We start from the raw sequence: 7115 nt of genomic DNA on the forward strand, positions 1-7115 counted from the left end.
CTCCAAAGTCACTAATAGCGGAGAACAAACGAAGAGATTATTGTAGGGTACGAAACCACCTCAAAGTTATTCTTTCTGATCGATCTATTCAAGAGTCCGTAGTAAAATAACACGAAGCTATTCTTTCCGTTCGATCTATCCTAGAGTTCGTACTAGAATAACACCTTAAGACACAAATCAACCAAAACCCTAATGTCACCTAGATACTCCAATGTCACCACAAGTATCCGCGGGTATGATTATATGATATGCATCACACAATGTCAGATTCATCTATTCAACCAACACAAAGTACTTCAAAGAGTGCCCCAAAGTTTCTACCGGTGAGTCAAGACGAAAACGTGTGCCAACTCCTATGCATAGATTCCCAAGGTCACGGAACCCGCAAGTTGATCACCAAAACATACATCAAGTGAATTAATAGAATACCCCATTGTCACCACATGTATCCCACGCAAGACATACATCAAGTGTTCTCAAATCCTTAAAGACACAATCCGATAAGATAACTTCAAAGGTAAAACTCAATCCATTACAAGAGAGTAGAGGGGGAGAAACATCATAAGATCCAACTATAATAGTAAAGCTCACTATACATCAAGATCGTGCCGAATCAAGAACACGAGAGAGAGAGAGAGAGAGATCAAACACATAGCTACGGGTACATACCCTCAGCCCCGAGGGTGAACTACTCCCTCCTCGTCATGGAGATCGCCGGGATGATGAAGATGGCCACCGGTGAGGGATCCCCCTCCGGCAGGGTGCCGGAATAGGGTCCCGATTGGTTTTTTGTGGCTACAGAGGCTTGCGGCGGCGGAACTCCCGATCTAGGTTTCTTTTCGAGGGTTTCTATATTTATAGGGATTTTTGGCGTCCGGAACAAGTCAGGGGGGTCTCCGAGGCGGCCACGAGGTAGGGGCGCGCCCAGGGGGGTAGGGCGCGCCCCCACCCTCGTGGGTGCCTCAGGACTCTTTTGGTCCATCTCTGATACTCCATGGGCTTCTTCTGGTCCGAAAATAATCTCCGTGAAATTTTAGGTCAATTGGACTACGTTTGGTTTTCCTTTTTTGCGATACTCAAAAACAAGGAAAAAACAGAATCTGGCACTGGGCTCTAGGTTAATAGGTTAGTCCCAAAAATCATATAAAATACCATATAAATGCATATAAAACATCCTAGATGGATAATATAATAACAGGGAACAATAAAAATTATAGATACGTTGGAGACGTATCAAGCATCCCCAAGCTTAATTCATGCTCGTCCTCAAGTAGGTAAATGATAAAAACAGAATTTTTGATGTGGAATGCCACCTAACATATTTATCAATGTAATTTTATTTATTGTGGCATGAATGTTCAGATCCATAAGATTCAAGACAAAAGTTTAATATTAACATAAAAATAATAATACTTCAAGCATACTAACCAAGCAATTATGTCTTCTCAAAATAACATAGCCAAAGAAAGCTCACCCCTACAAAATCATATAGTTTGGCCATGCTCCATCTTCGTCACACAAAATGCTCTAATCATGCACAACCCCAATGACAAGCCAATCAATTGTTTCATACTTTAGTATTCTCAAACTTTTTCAACTTTCACGCAATATATGAGCGCGAGCCATGGACATAGCACTATGGGTGGAATAGAATATGATGATGGAGGTTGTGTGGAGAAGACAAAAAGGGAGAAAGTCTCACATTGACGCGGCTAATCAACGGGCTATGGAGATGCCCATCAATTGATGTCAATGCGAGGAGTAGGGATTGCCATGCAACTGATGCACTAGAGCTATAAATGTATGAAAGCTCAACAAAAGAAACTAAGTGGGTGTGATTCCAACTTGCTTGCTCATGAAGACCTAGGGCATTTTGAGGAAGCCCATCGTTGGAATATACAAGCCAAGTTCTATAATGAAAATTCCCACTAGTATATGAAAGTGACAAAACAAGAGACTCTCTATCATGAAGATCATGGTGCTACTTTGAAGCACAAGTGTGGAAAAAAGGATAGTAGCATTGTCCCTTCTCTCTTTTTCTCTCATTTTTTTGGGCCTTCCTTTTTTTATTTGGCCTTTCTCTATTTTTGGCCTTTCTCCTTTTTTCCCTCACACGGGACAATGCTCTAATAATGATGATCATCACACTTCTATTTATTTACATCTCAAGAATTACAACTCGATACTAGAACAAAATATGACTCTATATGAGTGCGGCGGTGTATCGGGATGGGCAATGAATCAAGAGTGACATGTATGAAAAATTATGAATGGTGGCCTTGCCACAAATACGATGTCAACTACATGATCATGCAAGGCAATATGACAATGATGAAGCGTGTCATAATAAACAGAACGGTGGAAAGTTGCATGGCAATATATCTCGGAATGGCTATGGAAATGCCATAATTGGTAGGTATGGTGGCTGTTTTGAGGAAGATATAAGAAGGTTTATGTGTGATAGAGCGTATCATATCACGGGGTTTGGATGCACCGGCGAAGTTTGCGCCAACTCTCGAGGTGAGAAAGGGCAATGCACGGTACCGAAGAGGCTAGCAATGATGGAAGGGTGAGAGTGCGTATAATCCATGGACTCAACATTAGTCATAAAGAACTCACATACTTATTGCAAAAATCTACAAGTCATCAAAACCAAGCACTACGCGCATGCTCCTAGCGGGATAGATTGGTAGGAAAAGACCATCGCTCGTCCCCGACTGCCACTCATAAGGAAGGCAATCAAAGAACACCTCATGCTTCAAATTTGTCACACAACGATTACCATACGTGCATGCTACGGGACTTGCAAACCTCAACACAAGTATTTCTCAATTTCACAATTACTCAACTAGCACGACTCTAATATCACCATCTTTATATCTCAAAACAATCATCAAGTATCAAACTTCACATAGTATTCAATGCACTTTATATGAAAGTTTTTATTATACCCATCTTGAATGCCCATCATATTAGGACTAATTTTATAACCAAACCAAATTACCATGCTGTTCTAAAGACTCTCAAAATAATATAAGTGAAGCATGAGAGTTCATCTATTTCTTCAAAATAAAACTACCGTCGTGCTCTAAAAGATATAAGTGAAGCACTAGAGCAAACGACAAACTACTCCGAAAGATATAAGTGAAGATCAATGAGTAGTCGAATAATTATGCAACTATGTGAAGACTCTCTAACATTTAAGAATTTTAGATCTTGGTATATTATTCAAACATCAATCAAAACAAAATAAAATAAAATGACGCTCCAAGCAAAACACATATCATGTGGTGAATAAAAATATAGCTCCAAGTAAAGTTACGGTGAACAAAGACGAAACAGGGGATGCCTTCCGGGGCATCCCCAAGTTTAGGCTCTTGCCACTCCTTATTCCATAGTCCATCGAATCTTTACCTAAAACTTGAAAACTTCACAACACAAAACTCAACAGAAAACTCGTAAGCTCCGTTATTATAAGAAAATAAAACCACCACTTAAGTACTGTTGTGAACTCATTCTAAATTCATATTGGTGTAATATCTACTGTATTCCAACTTCTCTATGGTTCATACCCTCCGATACTACTCATAGATTCATCAAAATAAGCAAACAACATATAGAAAACAGAATCTGTCAAAAACAGAACAGTCTGTAGTAATCTGTATCATTCGAATACTTCTGGAACTCCAAAAATTCTGAAATAAATTGGTGGACCTGAAAAAAGAATCAACCTAAAAGCACTCTCCAGTAAAAAATGGCAGCTAATCTCGTGAGCGCAAAAGTTTCTGTTTTTTACAGCAAGATCGCAAAGACTTCACCCAGGTCTTCCCAAAGGTTCTACTTAGCACAAACACTAATTAAAATATAAAACCACATCTAAACAGAGGCTAGATGAATTATTTATTACTAAACATGAGAAAAAGTAAAGGAGAAAAATAAAATTGGGTTGCCTCCCAACAAGCGCTATTGTTTAACGCCCCTAGCCAGGCATGATGATTTCAATGATGCTCACATAAAAGATAAGAATTGAAACATAAAGAGAGCATCATGAAGAATATGACTAGCACATTTAAGTCTAACCCACTTCCTATGCATAGGTATTTTGTGAGCAAACAACTTATGGGAACAATAATCAACTAGCATAGGAAGGCAAAACAAGCATAACTTCAAGATTTTAAGCACATAAAGAGGAAACTTGATATTATTGCAATTCCTACAAGCATATGTTCCTCCCTCATAATAATTTTCAGTAGCATCATGAATGAATTCAACAATATAACTATCATGCGAGGCATAATCCAATTGAAAATTAAAATCAAGATGACAAGTTTCATGGTTATCATTATTCTTTATAGCATACATGTCATCACAATAATCATCATAGATAGGGGGCATGCTTTCATCATAGTAAATTTGCTCATCAAAACTTGGGGGACAAAAAATATCATCTTCATCAAACATAGCATCCCCAACTTGTGGCTTTGCATATCATTAGCATCATGGATATTCATAGAATTCATACTAACAACATTGCAATCATGCTCATCATGCAAAGATTTAGTGCCAAACATTCTAATGCATTCTTCTTCTAGCACTTGAGCACAATTTTCCTTTCCATCATTTTCACGAAAGACATTAAAAAGATGAAGCATATGAGGCAACCTTAATTCCATTTTTCTGTAGTTTTCTTTTATAGACTAAACTAGTGATAAAACAAGAAACAAAAAGATTCGATTGCAAGATCTAAAGATATACCTTCAAGCACTCACCTCCCTGGCAACAGCGCCAGAAATTGCTTGATGTCTACTACACAACCTTCTTCTTGTAGACGTTTTTGGGCCTCCAAGTGCAGAGGTTTGTAGGACAGTAGCAAATTTCCCTCAAGTGGATGACCTAAGGTTTATCAATCCGTGGGAGGCATAGGATGAAGATGGTCTCTCTCAAGCAACCCTGCAACCAAATAACAAAGAGTCTCTTGTGTCCCCAACACACCCAATACAATGGTAAATTGTATAGGTGCACCAGTTCGGCGAAGAGATGGTGATACAAGTGCAATATGGATGGTAGATATAGGTTTTTGTAATCTGAAAATATAAAAATAGCAAGGTAACTAATGATAAAAGTAACCGTAAATGGTATTACAATGCTAGGAAACAAGGCCTAGGGTTCATACTTTCACTAGTGCAAGTTCTCTCAACAATAATAACATAATTGTTGGGGAACGTAGCAGAAATTCAAAATTTTCTACGCATCACCAAGATCAATCTATGGAGTAATCTAGCAACGAGGGGAAGGGGAGTGCATCTACATACCCTTGTAGATCGCGATGCGGAAGCGTTGCAAGAACGCGGATGAGGGAATCATACTCGTAGCGATTCAGATCGCGGTTGATTCCGATCTAAGCACCGAAGAACGGTGCCTCCACGTTCAACACACGTGCAGCCCGGTGACGTCTCCCACGCCTTGATCCAGCAAGGAGAGAGGGAGAGGTTGGGGAAGACTCCATCCAGCAGCAACACGACGGCGTGCTGGTGATGGAGGAGCGTGGCAATCCCGCAGGGCTTCGCCAAGCACCGCGGGAGAAGAGGAGGAGGGAGAGGGGTAGGGCTGCACCGAAAGAGAGATGTTCTCGTGTGTCTTGGGCAGCCCAAACCTCAACTATATATAGGGGGGAGGGGGCTGCGCCCCCTTAGGGTTTCCACCCCCAAGAGGAGGCGGCCAGCCCTAGATCCCATCAAGGGGGGCGGCCAAGGGGAGGAGAGGGGGGGCGCCCCACTAGATGGGCCCTAAGGCCCATCTGGACCTAGGGTTTGCCCCCTCCCACTCTCCCATGCGCCTTGGGCCTTGGTGGGGGGCGCACCAGCCCACCTGGGGCTGGTCCCCTCCCACACTTGGCCCACGCAGCCTTCTGGGGCTGGTGGCCCCACTTGGTGGACCCCCGGGACCCTCCCGGTGGTCCCGGTACATTACCGATTTCACCCGAAACTTTTCCGGTGACCAAAACAGGACTTCCCATATATAAATCTTTACCTCCGGACCATTCTGGAACTCCTCGTGACGTCCGGGATCTCATCCGGGACTCCGAACAACATTCGGTAACCACGTACATACTTTCCCTATAACCCTAGCGTCATCGAACCTTAAGCGTGTAGACCCTACGGGTTCGGGAACCATGCAGACATGACCGAGACGTTCTTCGGTCAATAACCAACAGCGGGATCTGGATACCCATGTTGGCTCCCACATGTTCCACGATGATCTCATCGGATGAACCACGATGTCGGGGATTCAATCAATCCCGTATGCAATTCCCTTTGTCTAACGGTATGTTACTTGCCCGAGATTCGATCGTCGGTATCCCTATACCTTGTTCAATCTCGTTACCGGCAAGTCTCTTTACTCGTTCCGTAACTCACATCATCCCGTGATCAACTCCTTGGTCACATTGTGCACATTATGATGATGTCCTACCGAGTGGGCCCAGAGATACCTCTCCGTTTACATGGAGTGACAAATCCCAGTCTCGATTCGTGCCAACCCAACAGACACTTTCGGAGATACCCGTAGTGCACCTTTATAGCCACCCAGTTACGTTGTGACGTTTGGCACACCCAAAGCATTCCTACGGTATCCGGGAGTTGCACAATCTCATGGTCTAAGGAAATGATACTTGACATTAGAAAAGCTCTGAGCAAACAAACTACACGATCTTGTGCTAGGCTTAGGATTGGGTCTTGTCCATCACATCATTCTCCTAATGATGTGATCCCGTTATCAACGACATCCAATGTCCATGGTCAGGAAACCGTAACCATCTATTGATCAACGAGCTAGTCAACTAGAGGCTTACTAGGGACATGGTGTTGTCTATGTATCCACACATGTATCTGAGTTTCCCATCAATACAATTCTAGCATGGATAATAAACGATTATCATGAACAAGGAAATATAATAATAACCTATTTATTATTGCCTCTAGGGCATATTTCCAACAGTCTCCCACTTGCACTAGAGTCAATAATCTAGTCCACATCACCATGTGATTAACACTCATAGGTCACATCACCATGTGACCAACATCCAAAGAGTTTACTAGAGTCACCAATCTAGTTCA

Source organism: Aegilops tauschii, chromosome 4 (genome assembly GCF_002575655.3).
Source record: "Aegilops tauschii subsp. strangulata cultivar AL8/78 chromosome 4, Aet v6.0, whole genome shotgun sequence".
Taxonomy (NCBI): Eukaryota; Viridiplantae; Streptophyta; class Magnoliopsida; order Poales; family Poaceae; genus Aegilops; species Aegilops tauschii.